Source organism: Lissotriton vulgaris, chromosome 7, assembly GCF_964263255.1.
Source record: "Lissotriton vulgaris chromosome 7, aLisVul1.2, whole genome shotgun sequence".
NCBI classification, from domain to species: Eukaryota; Metazoa; Chordata; class Amphibia; order Caudata; family Salamandridae; genus Lissotriton; species Lissotriton vulgaris.
The window spans coordinates 302,472,611-302,492,879 of NC_141695.1; the positions used below are offsets into that span (position 1 = coordinate 302,472,611).

The 20,269-nt window shown below is 40.9% G+C and overlaps 1 pseudogene; it reads left to right on the top strand.

Annotated features, from left to right (window-relative positions):
• Positions 1–288: 288 nt before the first annotated feature.
• Positions 289–20,269, top strand: part of LOC147701425 (uncharacterized) — a 117,540-nt pseudogene continuing 97,559 nt past the window's right edge.

The window sequence follows — 20,269 nt, forward strand, 5'->3', positions numbered from 1 at the left end:
GCCTTAGGCGCGCCTTCGGCGCGCTGAGGGCGCGCCCGCTGAGCGTGTCCGCTGCGCGTCCGGTTGATGCACATTATGAAGGGAAGTGGGCGTGGCCTCTGAAGGTTGGCGTGGCCTCCCTACCCTGGAATGGCGGCAAATGATATTCCCCAAAGTGCCGCGTCAGCGTTCAATCGGCTGCACGGGAAGGCTTTGGTGTTGAAGGGGGGGAGGACGAGTGCTCAGAAGGTGAGAGAAACACAAGTTAAAAGCAGTTTTGACCCACCTGTTGCTCATTCTACCTTAAACATGGACCGGTCAGTTTCCACATTGAAAGTTCACTGTGAAATAGCAGTGGCCAATATGCCCAGCGATGCCTCCTCCTCTTGTGTGGAAACGGACAATAAGGCAAACTCCCTGTGTTGCGCCGCAGAAAACAAAGATGGTGACACATCACAAGGAACTGCGCTGAGTGGCTTCAGGTGTGTGCTTGATGAAAAGCGTTCTTGGGCAGCTCGCATTCCTGGGTAGCAACAGAGACTTAGCAGAAGTCCACGCAGCACCTCCACACGACCCGGTGGAAATTGTAAGGGGCGTGCGCTGTGACCGGCTCATGCTTCTAATCTTCACCTGCAACTTAACGGTTGGACCGGCCTCACTTGAGGGAAACAAAAAAAAGCTCACCACAGTGTTTCTTTCCATCATGTAGGCCCCCTTCGGCCGCTGGTACCATTGCTCAAAAATCAATGAATAATGTGCGGGACCCCAATTCTTGCACCCTTAATGTAGACTGCACCACAATAAAACATTTAGGGCATAATCCGACATGTCAGCTTCTGCTTTCTTAGAACCAAGCGCTGACAGAATCATTTAAAACACAGCATGTTAGTTTCGTATGCAGTGCAATTACTCTTCCAGAGCTGACACAATGATAACTGTAAAACTACAAGTGCTGAGTTGAAGGGAAAAAACCTTTTGTGATAATTACGTCAAATTCAGTGAAATCGACTCTGCCGGCATAATCCATTATATTGGTGACTCTACCGGGCTTGCGCATGGTGCTTCAATCTGACATGATGTTTCTTGACCCTTAAAGTTTCTGATAGGCTCTTCTGAGTAGTTCATTGAATGGTTTCTTTGCACACATAATTTCTGTAGAGTCAAGCTGCCAATTGTTGCCAAAATGTAGTAATGGAAGTCAGGTAGCCAAAGTGTAGTTTATGTTGATTTATTTAGTCTTAGTTGCAAATTGATAAATTCATGTACAGCAGCCCCACCAGAAGCATCTTGCCTGCTGCTCAGCCCGTACTCCCACTGTCACATTTCACCTCACAGGCACCCAAATATTCCATTCATCATCACCACTCCAACATTCCACACAGCACAGTCACATTGGTTGAGCAGATATGGCCAAAGAAACAAGGCAGAAGCATACATGCATATACAAAATACTACATACAGCCAAGTCCCACAATGACTCCTGGACAGAGATATGCTTAGGATAGTGCAAAAAATCAAATTTCGAGATGTAATATTCACTTCTCCTATTCCAACTTGAGCAACAGTAGAAGTGTTGTGCTTGTGCGGGATAGATTTACTATTTCCACTCAAACATAAGCAACAGTAGTGACAGTTGTGTACCTTGGAGGGGTTAGATTTACTATTCCCACTCCAACATAAACAACAGTCAAGAAAATGTGGGAATGTGGAGGGTTCAGATTTCCTATTCTCACTCCAAAGTAAGAAACAGTAGGGAAAGTGCTGTGCTTTGGAGGGGGTTGATTCACTATTGTGACTCTGATATAAGCAACAGTAGGGGAAGTGTTGGATTTTGTAGCATTACTTTTCTGACTCCAGTGTAACCAAGGGACTGATAAAGATGGCGGACAGACTTCAGTCCATTTGCCATTGTTTTGTGTTTGGGACTGCCCGCCTATAAGGCAGCAGTCCCATAGTATGAATTACGATGCAACTACTACTGAGGCGGTCGCATTGCCTATGTTTTGCATTGTGGCAGGTGCTGTTGGCTACAGCAACCACCACAATGCAAAAAAGGGATAATTTACATATTGTGATGCTTGCCACACGGTGCAGGGATATGTAGGGGGCAAAAAATGTGGCCCCCATGTCCCGTATCTGGGGAACTGGGGGTTAGGCGTCCCTTTCCGCCTGCCTGTTAATGGCGAGTCAACTGCCATGAAAAGGCAGGCAGGCAGAGAGGGACATCGTAATCCCTGCGGCGGTGCCTGGTAGGCACTACCACCCTTACGAGCTCCTCTGCTGCACCGGCGGGCTCAAGGAGCCCGTTGGATGGATGGCGGTCGTCTTTATGACCGCCGCACATCTGTCTGCCATCATAATATGGCCGGTGGGTTGGTTACAATGGCGGGGAGACCGCCACCAACATCCTGTTGGTAGCGGTCTCCCCGCAATCATTTTCGGGTCCCAAGTTTAGGGAAAATATTAAACTTTAGAAAGATCAGATTTAATTTTCCTGATCTTAAATTAACATAAATATTTTACATACCTCAAAAATAATAGGTTTATTAAAGTACTCAGTTGCAAGTGTGTCATGCACACTCAGGAAGGATTGAATAAAGCTTTATTGATGGTGCTCCAGCCCCTTTTTTAACAATATATAATTTAGATAATTTATTTAAAAAAAACATGCACCTAAAATGATACATACAATGTTTCAAATGTAATTAATTTATTTAAAACAATATATTTAATATACCTTTTACCATATTAGCCGAAAATTCAAACAAACCCAACAACTAATAACAGAACAAATAAATCTACATCTTGTTTAAAAATATAATAAAACTATAAAATGCTTTATTAAACAAAAAACATATGCATAATATAATTGATCTTCAAATTATTAAAACAATTAAATAACATAATCATTCAATTAAACAATAAGTAAAAACACAGAATTACCATATTGTTACAACTATCTATTAAATCATTTTCAAAAAATATTTAATGAAATATTTTATCAAATTAAAACCTACAAAAAGTGTATAATCAATTAACAAAATATTTAAAATTCTTTAGACCCTACTTTCGTACAAACCCAACAACCCACTAAAAATACATTTGACATAAAATAAAATAAAAACTTACATTTACTAATTCAAAAATACAAAAACAAAACACAAAAAATAATTAAAACTACTTAACCTAATACAAACTACTTGTACCACAAAACAGATAGTAAAATTATATTATTTACAACTACATTTTAAAAGCATATAAAAAAAGAAATAACAATGTGCATACCTTTCATATTCTGCCTCATGATATTCTTGACAACAAAACATTTTTGACATGATAATTGTGTCTCATGAAATTTCTTTTACACAATAATTTGTTAACATACCATCTTGTGTATTTACCCATTGTTAGCAGGCCAAAGTTCAAGGGCAGGATAACTTTGACAAAAAGACAAGATTTGGTGTAAGCAAGGGACATTAGCCCTCTTAAAGGTGGATGAGAATTATAAGAAAGAAATTTAAAATGTCACCACAGAACTTGTAGCAAGTTAAAAACGTATTAGGTTACTGCAGTACTTCCTGCAAAAAAGGTTTCTTCAAGTAAATTGTCATGCATAAAATCAAATCTGGCATATGGATCTAATCATAAATCCTATTTGAATCTGTTTGGATCATGATAGATTAACATCTTATATAATCAAATAAATATGTATAGTCATAATTGAGCTTGTCCTTTAAGTTGTTTGTAGAGCACACTGATTTTTTTCATAAAGCGTTGAGAACACAAGGACATTTTTAGGAGTAGGAAGTCGGACTTTGCAGGTGGAGTTGTGTGCTGTATAAGTTCTGGGATTTGTTTTTTGTTCTAAATAGTTTCACCATAGCAATATACAGAGGAAATAATGTCTTGCAAATATCATTGGGGGTTGGTGTTTTGTACATATGGAGCTGCCCAAAATATGAGACAGTAGCCCATGGGGGTACATTGTTTCTGCAAAGCAGACCTTACTACATGGTACCTTTACCACACTGTTGTTACCACACAATTACCATTACCACGCATACCTTTACAATGCAAATGTAAGTATAGGTACATTTTGCTATGTATACAATAGGTATTTCATTACTATGCAATTCATTAAAACATGTTTAGGGATTTATGGGCCTGATTATGACCCTAGCGGTCACACTAGCAGCCTGCCTTGGCCATGGAAGCGGCATCCCGGCCACCGCATTATGAGATCACTGCGGGGCTGAGGGGCTGTTGAAGGCACAGCCACAGTGACAGCATGCTATGGCTCTAGGAGAGAGCCTGAAGACAATGCCGGCCTCACTGCTGAGCCTCCTGCAAGTCAGGCGCACTGTTTCCATGAACCATGTCACTCACCGACAGTGCTTGAATATGGGGACACAACATGGGCCCATGCCACAGTAACATAGGCTTATTCACCCTGGGGCCCTTTTTGTGCCCTTTACCTAACTTTCAGCCGACCTTTTTGTGGTACACAAACAAGGATGCATAGTCCAGGTGTAGAAGTAGATCCCTCTTTATTAGCAAGTAGTTAGGTGGCAGGTTACAGGATAGGAAGATACTAGGAGAAACCCCACCAGGAGAGAGCTACCTGCTCCTCAGCCTGAGATGACCAACTGACAATCTCAATACAGTGAGGCACACTAACATTCCATGATGTCACAGGACATTCTGATAAAGTGGTAGAGGGGGAAAATACATAGAAACCATTTACCACACATCCTCTTCCGTTAGCGAACAACAGCAAGTAAGAAGTCAGGACATAGCAGAAGGATTCAGAGGAGACTGTAGACACAAGAGCTAATCAAAGAGGCTAATAGAAAAGCAGGAAACTCAAGCGTGAAAGCAGAAACAAAGGACAATAAAAAGAGGCATGTAGAAAGATAAACATAAGATGCACAAATGGTCATGATTAGACAAAACGCAAGAATGCAAATTACATAACATGCCCATCCACCCTCCTTAATAAAACAAGGTAGTGATCCTGGCAAATCAAGCAGGGTGTAACAACTGGATGACAAAATGAGTGCAGAAGGAAATAAGCACAATAAGCACAATAAGATGAACTAGCAACCTACACAGAAAAAGGGGAAAAGCCTTGAAATAAAGACAAACACTAGTCTTCATCGCTAATGCAAGACGTGCACTACAACCTCCCCTTCAAGGGTACAAGAAGAAAGACAACCTTTAAACTGTGGAAGAAAACAACTCCCCAGGAAAGGGTACACCAGAGGAAACTAACGCCCCTGGAACAAAATACACAGTAGCCACACACTAACAAAAGTGGCGCAACTACACCAAGAGGCAGCGCTGACAACGCACCCCGACTACCCATAAAGAGTGATGCAACTTAGACCAACAGAGACAACCTCCCCTAACAAAAGGGTACACAATTGAACAATGTAGAAATTGTTCAACGCAACATCACTTAATGGCGGCGCTGACAACGCACACCACCTTCCCTAGAAAAGGGTACATAAAGAATACTAATCCTTGAAACTTTCGAACAAAATAGTTACATGCAGACAACCTCCCCTAATAAAAGGGTACACCACGTTAAAAGTGCGCAACGTAACTTCTCCAAAGGGTAATAACAAGACCCTAGGAAACAAAATGTAGGCACTGACAGGCACCACAACCCCACAACCAACCTCCCCTAAGTAAGGGTACAAACCCTTAGTACAAGGATGGGGCACTGATTAGACCCAAACACCCTAGCTGCCCAAGCAGGGTGAACACAGGATACACACCCTGTGAGACCAAGACCACAACGTCCCCTATATATATATATATATACAGGGTACCCCATTAGGTACAACATCGCCCTAGGATCAAAATAAGGCATTGACTAGCCCCACACCCTCCCCAAAATAAGGGTACACCGTAGGGTTAAGATGTTGCCTTAGGAACCCAACCCAAATTCCCAATGGTAGGGTACAGAATAAAACAATCACTGACAAAAATACACCAAATGAGAAACAACCTCCCAAAAATGGATGGAACAACCCGTTATGCACAACACACACACACCAGCGCACATTATATATTGAGATAACAATAGGTTGAAACAACAGTGTATGAAAAAAAAAAAAAGTGAGTTTAGCTCCGGTGAGCGATTTCTCACCCGAGGATTTCTTAGTAAGAATTGTCCATAAGTTCCGATGAGGGGTGACGTGCAGACAACCTCCGTCCAACACAAGAAGACAGCTGCAGGAGTTCGTCAAAAGTTGAGACATCCACAGTCCCTGCGCCAACATTGTAGAGGAAGAGAAACTTAGTGAAAAGCAACGATTCCAAAGTGATTCCGGCAGTCCCAGAACAGGCACCAACGAATCTGCGAAACTGCCTGACGCTTGTAACATCATTAAAAATTACACCGTGGTTGGCAACGCTCGTGCGGGAGAAACTGCAAAGGAAGCTGCCGCAAACTGACAAGGGTAATGCAAACCCAAGATGGCGGTACGTCCGCACGACGCACACAGGATGGCTCAAGGCACGTTGCTGCGCTGCTGCTGCGAGACTTCTGAGGGCAGCCAAGGCAAGGGGAACAAAGAAAAACGTCATAGACGCCGCTCGTGAAGAGGTACGATGTGCGCGGCTTGTGCGCATTTTCAAATTCAAACACGAAGGGCCAGTCACACCCCCAAAGTTGTACATGCGCCCCGTGTGCACTTTCAAACAAAAAGATGCCGGCACAAGAGTGAAGGAGGGGCGGCCACTCGCACCCCAAAGCTGTACGTGTGCTCCGTGTGCACTTCCAAATTGAAGGAAGCACAAAAGTGATGGAGGGTCGGTCACTCATACCTAAGACTGCGAGAACCGCTAAAACCCAGTGGCCACAAAAACCAAATAAAAGAAAAATGTGACTTCACACACGAAGGTTGCTGTGCTTGAGAGAGTGTACTGCCAGCGCCAGGGCACCTCCATAAGAGCAAACACAAATAGTGCTCAAAATAAATGCCCACACTGTGTGAAAACACACAAAACACAGTGGTTGTAATAAAAGCAAACTGTCAATGCAAACAAGAAGGCCGGAAGGCACAACAGGGTGATCAGGCCCGCTGAAACAGTGGCTCTTGTAGCTGGAAACAGTCAGTGTCCAGATGACAGAGAAACAGCAGTTAGTTCTCTCACAACACAGACGCCCAGGGTGCAGGCTGTCCAAGATAAAAAGGACACTGGTGGGGTTTGCTGGGCGTTTCTCCGATTAGAAATGAATATAAACTTACTTCTGTTTTAATTTTGACTGGGTCCCAAAACAGTCCTTGGTTTCCTTAGTGCTAAGTTGCAGTCCTCTTTAAGCGCAGCATAGGTTAGTCCAAGAAACGTCGCCAAAATGTGGTACACAAACAAGGATGCATAGTCCAGGTGTAGAAGTAGATCCCTCTTTATTAGCAAGTAGTTAGGTGGCAGGTTACAGGATAGGAAGATACAAGGAGAAACCCCACCAGGAGAGAGCTACCTGCTCCTCAGCCTGAGATGACCAACTGACAATCTCAATACAGTGAGGCACACTAACATTCCATGATGTCACAGGACATTTTGATAAAGTGGTAGAGGGGGAAAATACATAGAAACCATTTACCACACTTTTCATGGTGATGTCCCCACCATGAAAAGGTTGGCGGAAAGGCAGGTCGTACTGTGTTCTGCGGTGCAGGAGCCGGTACCGCCTACATTGACTGCCTCTGCCTCTCCCACCACCGCTACAGTAGCAGGAATGTTGGCGGAGGTGGCGGTCCTGAGATGGTACCCCACCCTGCTCGTAAGCCGGTCGAACTGACAGGTATGTGGGCGCTCAGGCCGCCAGAAAGCGATGGCAGTTCACGGCCCGCTGTTTCATAATCAGGCCCTATGTTACTATAGAAAATAAAGCTTTAAAAAAAATTTTTTATCAGGGTTTGAATTTTTTTTAAAAGAAATTTAGTCATGACAAACAAGAAAACAAGGAGGTTTGCCCCCACCCAAAATAATATACCGTTTTAAAAAAGTGGGGTTTGGGGTTTATACCCCCGAAAAATATTTACATTTAAAAAAGAGTGCTTGGGGGATTACTCACTCCCTAAACATAAACATTAATAAATGGCTATAGTTTTACATATCAAACGGGGGAGTTTGTATTGTGTCTTCTTTTGCAGACTGTTACTGTTCTCTGTATGGGGAGAGACAGCACCCCATTCATGAGTGTTAATCTTCACTCATTGCAGACCTCCCGATGCCCCTGCCGGCCTCTTCTGATTCGAAAGATCTCGACCAGCCCCTTAAGGACATGAATCCTGGTAAAACTCCAGGACCAGATGGACACCTGGTAGAATATTACAAAAAACATTCATCAGCATTTCTCCTGCCCCTTTCAAAGATGTATCATGAAAGGAAAGACAGGGGCTGCTTCTCGCCTGACCTGGATCTGGCGACCATTATGGTACTACATAATTCGGGCTGGCAGCCAGACCACTGCGCCTCATATCGCCTAATCTCTCTCATAATCACAGAGATCAAACTGTATGCCAAGTTCCTGGAAAAAAGGGTCCTCTGAGTGCTGACAGATCTGGTCTAGCCAGATAAATACAGCTTTATTCTACATCACGGTACACAACACTGCTTATGTAGAGTTCACATGGCCCTGGAATGCTCTGAATCCCTGCAACGTCCCAGTGCCTTAATGCTTAGCGACTCTCAAAAAGCATTTGATTCTATGGGCTGGACATTCCTTGAAAGGGTACTGCTAAAACTGGCATTTGGCCCAAGGTTCATGGAATATGTCTTAGTACTATATGTACAGCCACAAGCTCAGGGCCAAATTAATTGGGCCCTCTCTCCTCTATTTCCGATTTGCAGAGGAACCAAAGAAGGTTGCCCCCTTTCACCCTCTTATTCACTCTGGCCAAAGAACTATTGGTGGACTCGGTTTAATGTGATACCCAGATATGGGACTATAACTGGAGGTGGTGATGGTGTACAGAATTGCCAATATGTTGTCTCAGTTTCCAATACTTAGGAATTCATTTTGGTGCTGTAATCCCGTTTGTCCTGGAATCTTAATCTGAGACCATTACTGCTCAAATCTCTGAATGATCTAGACAAGTGGTCCAAGTTACCTGTTTACATTCTAGGCAGAGTTGCCCAGTTCAAAATGATGGTCCTCCTGAAGTGCTATATTTGCTTCAGAACATCCCATTGCTTATTCCAAAGAATTGGTTCAGTGAATTGAAGGCCAGAATACTTGTGCACTTATTTTCAAACCAGTACCCCCAAATAGTCTTCAGTAAATGTGTGCAGTCTACATTAGATTATGGGCTAGCCATGGCAGATGTGCACTTTTTTATAGGGTGCTGCAAACCCACGTTTTCAATGGCTGGCTGAATGGAAGATGGGATAACCCTGCTTTCCAGGTGGAATTGCCACTGCTTGGCCAAGATAATATCTTGGAGCTCCTTTATGGAGCACCTCTCCCACAGGGCCTCCCAGAATCTACCAAGGTGGTCCTGTTGCATGGAAGTTTAACTTGCGGTGGATTGCATCTGACATAAAGTGAGACTGTAGACCGACCTGTGGAGAGGCAACTCGCTAGTGCATTTGGCAAGATTGTAGGGTGTTCATGGCTGAGGTCTTTCTGAATATCAAAGGTGAGGGATGGCTGGGTCCTTCCAAGAGCCCCAAGCGGAATTTGAGTTGCACAAATCTCAGTTCTATTGCTATATACAATTGTGCCATGCCCTTTCATATCACCAGGAGTTTCTCATTTCTCTGATATTACCAAATATAGTCCACTCAAAGTAAAGATAATTATGGGCCCTTTAAGGAAAGGGAGGACATCTCAGATTTATAAATAGGTGGTTATCAACCTACCTAATCTCATTTTAGGTCTGAAGACATGCTAGAAAGGGTGGCTAGGCCCACTAGACAACAGTGACTGGAGAAATGTTTGCATGGCCCATGAATCCTTGTCATTTCAGTGAGACTGCACCTTATTCACCTTAAGTGCCTCGATCTTACCTACCTTACACCTCAGTGAATGTGGCCGGTCCACAAACTACTTGTACCAAAGTGCTTCAGTTGCCCCGAAGATAATGAGGATTTCTTCCATATGGTGTGGACTACCCCGTTATATCAACTTATTGGCAGGGAACTTTTGCCAATTTGCCAGCGGTTTGGCAGATTAATAGACACTTAACCACACTCAGGTTTCCTTTAAGAAGCGGGCGGTGACCCTGATGAATGATTAGACCTTTGCGGGGATCAAAATGGTAGCTGCAAAATGAGACATTGCCAGGCACTGGAACTCTGCAGGTCCGACCTCATTAACTAAATGGCGTTCTGGGATTGACTGGTGCATGAAACAGGAACAGCCAATATATGCGTCAGGGGATGTCCTCAGAAGCATTTAAAAATCTGGGGAAAATAGAAGGCTTATTATTGCCTTAGATAAGTGGTATGGGAAATTAATGTATAACGCATACTTAGACAGCTTTATTGTGAAATCATTGTGTGGATTGTTTTGCTTTGTTTTCAAAACCAATACAACTTGATATAAAAAGGGTAATTTGTGGAGTTACATTCCCAAAATAAAAATTAATTAAAGCGGATATTGGGAGGTTTGCCCCAGCTTCATAAGCATAAAAATGAATAAATGGATATTTGCAATATGGGGCTTCATTACGATGTTGGTCAGAGTTGTCTCCAACCAACACCTTCTCGGTACTGGCTAACCTCTGGTGTCCGACCGCATGATTACGAATCGACCGAACACTAGGGTGAATTAGGATGGCAGACGGACAAAGTCCATCCGCCATCCTGTCGGGGAACGGGACTGTCCGCCACAGGGGCGGAGGTCCCGTGCCTCGAATTAGGATTCACCTGCCACAGTGGCAGGTGCATTCCGCATTTTTAACATTGCGGCGGGGGTTGCTGAAAGCACCGCCCGCCGCAATGCTAAAAATGCTTGTTGTGTGTTTCATGTTGTATTTTGAAATGCAGTACCCCCTATGTGCACCCCCACCCCCACCTTCACCCTGGGGGCCCGCAACCGCCCCCCCGAAGCAAAGACCGTATGCCTTTTTGTCGCGGCATTGCCGCAACGGAAAGGCATTGCCCACAGCACATCCTAATATTGCAGGTGGTGTCTGATAGACACCGCCACCATATTAGACCTGGTCCTCCGTGGCCGCAAGGCGATCACGGCGGAAAAGTGGCAGACGGTCTTCCAGTCCGCCGTGGTCCCCCCGCCATTGTAATATGGCGGGGGAAAAATAGGTGGCGGACGGGCACGGATGACGGATGGATCGCCACCGCCTGCATGACGGTGGCGATCTGTCTGCCATCCTAATCGGCCCCACTGTTCGGTCACATACTCCCTATTTTTTGTGGGAGCTCATATAACGTCCGTAGATCGGCCGTAACACAAGCGCCTACAGAGAAATGGGCGTGTGTGGAAAAGACTGCACCCTGTGGCAGGCAACCTATGGTGCCTGCCACACAGTGCAGGTATTTACAGGGGGGCACCCTGGGTACCACTTCGGTCACTATCTGAGGCAAGGGGTTTCTGCTAGAGGCCCTAAAGGTCACTTTCCAACAGCCTTCTCATGTCAGAAAGACCGGCACAGAAAGGCTGTTGGAATCCTAAATCGTAAACCTGAGGGCGGAAACGCCATCCATAGGGGATTACGGTGCAGTTCAGACCGGCCGGGAGACTCCGAGAGCCGGTTGGAATTGTGTTGTAATGATTGGCCGGTTTTCTCTCATCGTAATTCGGCTGTTGGGCCACAAACCGACCGTGCCGGTTGGGAAACCTCTGACCGCGGTTGGAAAGCTTCTGACCAGCAGTGGGAGGCTTTCCCACTGACATCTTAATCAGCCCTAGTTTTAAAAGTAAATATTTGAATTAAAAAATCTAATGATGTTTATGTTTTCAAGTAGTCAGAAATTCAGATAATAGATGTTAAAGGTGGGAAGTGTATTCATTTCTGTGTTAATAATAATTTATGGATTTTAGGATATTTATTTTTCTAAAATGTTGATTAAATAAAATCTGGATAATAAAAAAGCTATATCAAATATAAAAAGTTATAAGTTTTTAAGGTGTGGAATATTACGGTTATAGGAGTTAAAGGTGGGGAATGTAATAGTTGTTGGTTAATTATTAATTGACAGGATTTTATTTTAAGTAGGCAATGGTATTCATTTGTCTGAGATTATGATGTTAAGAAAACTTGGTTAATTAGAAAAAAAATGTAATTAAATTTAAAACAAAACATGGGTATTATTGTTTAGGAAGTTGGATATTAAGAATATAAGGGGGAGGGCAGTATTAATTTTGGGGTAATTAATAATTTATGGGGGTTCTAAAAAATGCTTTAGTTTGATTTAATAGACTAAAATGTTGTCTAATGAATAATGCCTAAATAGAGAGTACACATATTCCCTGACTTGCCTCTTAGTTCACTAATAGTATTGTCGTCCGGTAGGAGGCAGGAATTTCTCAGTTCATGGTTAAAAACTTTCTTTTAATACACATATTATTAATAAATGATATCATAGCTCACTGTCATTTAAAGACATCAAATTTTCCATTGAAATGGACACAAACTTCCCAGCTAACAAAGTTTTACTGATAAAATTAAATAGCATATAAACAATAATGTGTGAATTGGGTTTCAGTAAAAATATTTATCATTTGTACATCACCAAGCAAAGTGTTCGGATTTGTTTTTATCATATTAAATATTGGTTTCCATCACACAGAATAACAAAAAAAATTCTTCTCTAACTACTGAAATATATTTTTAAATATTTGTACAGTTTATTTACAAGTTATCTGAATGTTGTGTGTTAGAAAAAAAGGACATCTCACAGTCTCATTTCACACTTGTACTACAAGAGTGTGAAACAGTTCACTTTGCAAAATCCTCTAACTTAGCAGTCACAAAAAGAAAAGTAAACATCAACCTCTGGGATAAAATAAGTAGCAAATTGTAAGAAGACCTTAACTGACATTTGACCTCTGTCTTTGAAGAAGAGCAAATATGACAAGATAGAAACAAATTTAAAGGCTTCTTGATTGCTCATTCACTTTCTGAGTGAACAGAGTACCTGTTCTTTGTCAGCTCAATAGAACTGGCAAGTAGGCCCTACAAATAGCTCACCTTGACATACTCTGGCTCTCCATAGCAAGTTGCAGAGTAGATTTCATGAGGCCTTAGTGTATTAATTTCTGTGCATTTCAATGTATGATTTTTTAACTTTATGGTGTAGAGTGTATTTATTTTTCACAGATTTAAAAAAATATACGTAGTTAAAAAAAGACAACATTATGTTTTGAAAAATTATATGTAATCTTTTTAAGCAGCAGGATATAAGGGTTGTAGGGGGCAAGGGTGTGGAGGGCATTTTTTTAGAACTCTTTAAAAACATTTGAGGTATAAGAGACTAAGGGCCATTGGTATAAAAGTATTTTTGCAGTCTCCGACTGCAAAAAGGTTTTTCATATGTACAAAGCACAAATTGTGATTCAGTAACATGTTACTGAATCAGAATTTGTGTTAAACAATCGGTATTTGAAAGGGGAATGTTTAGGGTATCCCTTCCAATACCAAATTGCAGTGCTATGTATGCATGCTTTGCACCAGAATTACGTTTGCAAAGACTTCCTTTTTTACAGACACTCCAAAAGCGATGGTAACCTTCGTAAATGGGAAGTGGTCCCCATGGGGCCCCTTCCCCTTTGTGAATGTTGAAGCAAATATTTTTTAAGAGCAGGCAGTGGTCCACTGAACCATTGCTTGCTCAATAAAGATGAAAGTCACATGTTTCATTTTCTTTTTTGAAATGCATCCAGTTTTCCTTTAAGAAAAAACAGGTTGCATTAAAAAAAAATTGCTTGATTAAAAAGCATTCACCGCCCTCGTGGTAGGCTTACCCCAGCTGGCCACAATCCCTGTGAATGCTGCAATTCCTAATGCATCGCAAATTGCAACCTACTTCATTAATATTGTTGAGGTAGGTTTATTTGAGAGCCCATTAGGAATAGCTATCTGAAGTTTGTAAGCTTTCTCACGTTAGGCATTGCAATTTGTAAATTAGTTAGAATTGCAATTAGGAAATCGCAATTCGTATTTTTTGTACATACAGCCCATACTCTCAAAAATCAATCAATAAAGCGAGAGAATTCATTTTTGAGTAATTATTTTAAGGGTCTATGGGATTTTCTAAAATAGTTTATGATACAAATTTTGTAAGATTTGAAATATTTAATAAATGTTTTTAAACCTATACACACATAACAATAAATACCAAATAAAATAGTTATCTTTATCACAAAAGATAAAACACACTCATTCATGTATGTGAAATATTTGAAAATATGTATGATAATTATATATCATGCAATGTTTACATTGTTAATATAATTAAATAAAAATATTTTAATTATATACATGTCAAAAAATGTATTTAAAAGAACTATACAATCAATTTATTAATATTTATAAACTTTTCCCCATGATTTTCCATTCATTTCAATGTCAGAAATTGTCTTTCTATTGGTTTTTAAAGCGGTCTTTTTTTGACTGTCTGATTCTTTATTGATAGATATCTGCAGTCAAGATTGGGCGGATGTTGAAGCTGCAGTCTTTGATTTTTAATACTTTAGGGAATATATTTAATGCAAGGATAGAGTAAGAAAGGATTTTTATTTTTCAATTAAGCATCTTTTTTGTAAATTTTTTGTGCTTTGATTTTTCTGTGCTATTTCTTTTTAATTTTTTTACAGTTCCTCATAGTATTTTGTGGTTTTTAGAGGATTGTTAATAAGTTTATCTTCTGGAAAAAAAACTCAGGTAATGCTGATACAGTCGTACAAATTTATAGAATTATTATTTTGCTTGCATCCAAAAAAGAGATGTACAGACGTTTTTTACAGTCAAAAGTAAAGAGTATCCGATGTACAGCTTGGTGTCAGTAGACGTCTTGGCTGTACATTGAAACAGCCAGCTGTTACAGAAGCTATTATACAAATGCTCTTTGCTTTGTACATCATTAATACTGTTCCATTCTCTATCAACCTATCATAGAACGCTGTAAACTACAATTAATAATGCACATACTTTACTGCTGGTCATACTACCATATTTCCTTATGCATTATAGCAAATTTTAACAATTTCTCAATACATTATTGGAACAATTAGCCTTGAAAAAATCCACCAAATTTGAATCGGCTGCAATGTATAACTGCTTGTCTCATCGAAAAGAAAAACTATTTGTCTTATCCGAAAGAAAACGGTAAACTGTGGATATCTTTTTTGATGCGATCAAAATATTAATTCTATAAAATTGTATGACACTATCACAATACTGGATGGATCTTTTATCAAGTAATTACCTGTTTATAATACATAGAATTATCTGTTTAACTGTTCAAGTCTGTATTTCTAATCAATCCTACATTATACACTACCTATAACAAATACACTTGTTATGCACCAGACAGTTCTTACTCATAAATGGAGACATATTGTCTTTGACAATGCTTATTTCTTTTGTAGGAGGTGCTGCAACTGGTTTATCTCTCTGGGCTTGTTTGAGACATAGGAGCAGGCTTGATAGGGAGTTGTTAAATTCTAAATTTTGCTGGAAGCCACCCCTTTCTTCCTCCTCCCACGCCCTCTCAGGTGTCCCCTGAGTGGTGCATGTTTTTGTCACGTGTAAGGGTAATGCATGACCTCAGTGGAAGACATTCTCAGCTAATAGAGTACCATGAATGGATCGACTGGATTACATGAAGGTGCTCATCTCTGCAGTGTTGGTGAGTCCATGTTGAGTTGGACATTCCTGACCACTACCAGTGGGTGCACTTCTGCAAACTGTTGTGACTAGTCAGTCAGTCAGTCAGTCAAATTAACTTTATTCGATTTGATTAAAATCATACAAAGTACATAAAAACAAAACTATTTACAATTAAAAAAGGATTAAACAGTTTCTTTGTGAACAAGTTAATTTGGCATAATGCATTCATTAAAAATGTTAAAAAGCGAGTTATGTACACTGGTGTGGCAAGTTCATACATCTTCTGGATCTGGTTGCTGCCACAAGGAAATTGGCCATGGCGAAAGTAATACATATATTTCATAGGGATTTTAAATATAGCATGGCTGGTCTCACCTGGGAGAAGCCAGCTTCTCTTAAGACAGGTAGCAAGTATTTTTTTCTTTGTGCAGAGAAGAAATCACAAAACATAACAAAGTGTTGTGACTACATTTACAGCAGCTTAGCTAGTTTGCATGTGTCGGTGTGTATGGAACCTTGGAGTGCATGATGACAGCGTGGAATGTTGGTATGCCTGGGACTGGAGGAGTGACAGTTGGAATGAGTGGGTGAGCTATGAAGATCAGCTCCTGGTGGGGCCATGTACTAGCTTGGATTAACTTTGTACCATCTTGAATTGATCCTGTAATCAACATGAATGATCCTGTAACTACTTAATAAATCTCTATTTGGATCAACCTCATGACTACCATTTTACATCATTTCACAAACACTTGAAAGGACAGGTCTCTTTTAGTCCCCTGAAATGCATCAATCCACATAGTTATTAAACAAATCCTGTGTAATTATTCTATCACTCTTCTGCCCCAGAGGAGATGCTGATGGGCTTGGTGGCTCTCTAGGATCTATACTGCATTCATCATTAGAGACTTTCGAATGCTAATAGAATTACTAGTTTGTCATGATGAAGCATTGCCTGGTCATGTGGTTGTGACCAACCTGACATGCAAGTCATCCAGGATGTAGTTACCACAGCCACATAAACTTGCTACACTATTGTAGACCTGTCCTCCATGTTATAGGAGTCATAACAGCTATTATAGACTGCATGAGAAGGTAGCACCACTCTAATAATAGACATTATGGAGTTGTCATGCATGTCGAAATTATGAATATAATTTTCATGCTGATTATTACAATAGCAGTCATCCAATTTGCAAGCAAATTAGAATGTAGCTGCCATGCACTTTACATTGTGCAAGGCTTACCCTGTGAGTTAAGTAGAATGTATTGCATTTCAGTAGCATGGCAGTCCCTACACATGTGCTCCGTTTGAGGCTTTTAGGCAGCAGCTCTGCTTCTGGACCAATCGCTCCTGATGCTCTTCCTTGACGGATCAATTTTTTGGCGAATCTAGATCAAGCTCATTTACAAGCTCCTCCCTCTCTAGTGCCCTGGATTGGTTAGTGGGGCTTCCGTTTGTCCTGTGACCTCCGCTAAGAATGCTTCTGCACTCCAGGTGGTTGTCAGTTGTGCTTATCCTTTCCGGATGTGAGGTACAGAGGTGGCTCGATCCCAACATAAAGAACAAGAAACATGTGTCAACTCTTCTACCTGGAACACTTTACAGATGTGGATGGCTCCATTTTCAAACGTGGCAGTGTTAGCCTGGCACCCGGCACCCAAACAGAGAGCACGGAGGATGGAAATGCTGCTTTGACCTTGGGGTTGTTTTGCGTCAACAGTTCTAAAAGAAGCGGTTCTTTGCAGTCTTGGAGAAGCCCAAAGCCTGATGAAGACCCTCTCACTGTGGACTCTGGGAAACCTCGGCTTTCAATGTAGTGTGAGGCTGCCACCCTAATTCCTGACCTTACTGACTCAAAAAGTTGATGGACATGGCCATGGATTTGGTTTTCCTTAGATGAATCGGAAGGCTACTGATACCCGCGCTCACTCTGACAGACTACCGCAACCATAGGAACCAAGGTGTGCGAGCAGAGGGTACAGAGGTCATCTGTTCTCATATGATGGTGGCAGGGTGACTGGAAAACATATCAGGTTACAATTCCATGTTCTTTCCTACTCTTGTCCTACTCAGACTCCCAAGTGATGCTGTAATGGGTATGGATTGTTTTGGGAAACTGATTTTATTGCCCCCCTTGGTGAAGAAATATCGATACAACACCTGAAGGGGAGGAAGAGCAGCGTTTATTGCACCCTGGGCTTGTTTTCTGGTTAGGAGCTGCAGGTCTCAAGCTATTAGTAGTGTGTTTCTGCTTTATTTCACTGTATGACAGATGCCTTAATGAGTAAGCACCTGTGATGTCATCAGCATAACATTGGGGCCGAGGAGAGGAGAATGTGAGGTAGATGGAGGTGAGAGGCTGAAGAGATGCCCTTGTGTTCCTGAAGGTATTTCAGAGGACTGTCAGATGTGCCTAAAAGCAGGGCTCATGAGGAGGGTTCAGGAGGAACCTGTTTGGATATTCACCCATAAGGTCACCGCAGGCATACAGAAGTACACATGATTTTAAAGACTACTTTAAATCACTAGGATCTACTAACAGAAGCTACTTTAGTGTAAAACAGTGTGTTCAAATTAAATTTGTTTTTATATATGCAATTTAATAGTATGTCTAACAAGTGCTATGCTTATCAAAGTTATGCATGAGAGGGCGTAGCAGAGAGATGGAAAAACAGTTTGGGTGCAGCTGGGGCTGTGACTTATATGTTCAGTTGTCTGTTAAGTAGTTAATAAACAATAAACAAAAGTGTGCTTGCACTCAAGAAATGTTGTTGACAATTGTTTCTTGGCCCCTCACTGTGCGTCTTTTCAGCAATGATTTCACTGCCCATCTTGCATTGGAGGAACATGTGATCAGCAGAGTTAGTTTTGAAAAACGCGAGAGGGGCTTTTTAATCTCAATCAATCAACAGCCATACATCCCTTATCACCAAAATATAAAGGTAGAGAAGCCAACAATTAATTCTGATATAGCTGAAATCAGTCAATATATTTAAACCCAATATGCTATGTGTGAATGGTCTTGAATACCACGTACAAACTATCATTCAAATATATACATTTAAAGGTTAAAAAACTCACAATTATGCATACTTCCGGATAAACGAAAAGCATATAACATCACAATTCATTACATATGATCAAAGACAACACAGCTTCATAAAAGATAATAACAATCAAAAACAACACAGTGGGAGAACAGATCAGACAAAATATTGTGTCATTGAAGCAGCACTAGTCTGTGTCGGATCATTTGTTTCTTGTTGAAACTTCAATATCTCTAGCCTCACAAATGTCCCAGAGATCTAGCGTCCTAAGTAACAGTAACGCATCGATGCGTTTCGGTGGGCCTTGCAATATCACTGCCAACTTCTTCAGGAAAAAGATATATCACAGCCTCAGTTTGTTTACTATATAATATAATATAAAAAACATCACTATTATACAATAAATATTAATACAACGCTAATAAAACATTTATACACTGGTGATATAGTAATAGGTCAAAACATGCGTTGCCTAGCACTATACGTTTAAATCACCCAAACAGGGTTGTCAGTGCAAACAAGGTTAACCCAGAGGTGTCTTTACATCACAGCTCCTGGCCACCCAAAATCTAAATATAATCAATCATTCAGTAGGTCAAGAACTACCTTGGCATCAACTTATTAAATGAATTAATCAGAGGAAGTGACGACATAATTATACTAAAACCTACACTTATCATAGTATAAAGATTGATTTTAGGGTAGGTCAAAGCTCAATAAAAACTCAGCAAATTAAGTTATGGAATCTCCGAGCTGCATAGTGAGAAACATACCTCAATAAAAATGAGCAGCAGCTTCAGCCAAATGTTGATAGGAATAAAAAAAATCCGAATAGGGGAACTTTACTGCAGATATTATTTTTAATCGCACTCAAATCTGTAATTAAATCAAAAGGTGTACCTGGGTAAATACCCCAAAAAAGGTGAAAAACCAAACACATCCTCTCTCCCCCAAATTTAGGAATTTACCTCGTTTTAATGTCTCCTTAACAAGGATAATGATGAAAGATGGCATAAAAGCTGAGTGGAGAACTCAATAAAAAAAACACTGGTACCTAAATATAATAAGATTAAGATAAATGTCACTAATGCTCCTATAGAGAATCAGTTTAGAAGGCCAAATCATATGCCTAACTATGTTTGATACCTTATGCTCAGGTGTATGATATATCCTCCGATGGATATGCTGTCCGGGAATTTATGCAAATGTTGAAAAGAGGGCTTTTGGTCTCTTCCTAGAAGGGCCTGCTCTTGCCTCACCTTCGAATGGCTTGTTATCTGAAAGGCGAAAAAATATATATGATAATGTCTGTGGTCCTGCCTCTATTTCATTCTTTATTTAAAGACATTTTTTTTAACCTAACTGAATTTTAACGGTCTCAACAAGTAGTCTTTTTACTGTAGCCCACATGCTGGCAACGATTCGGA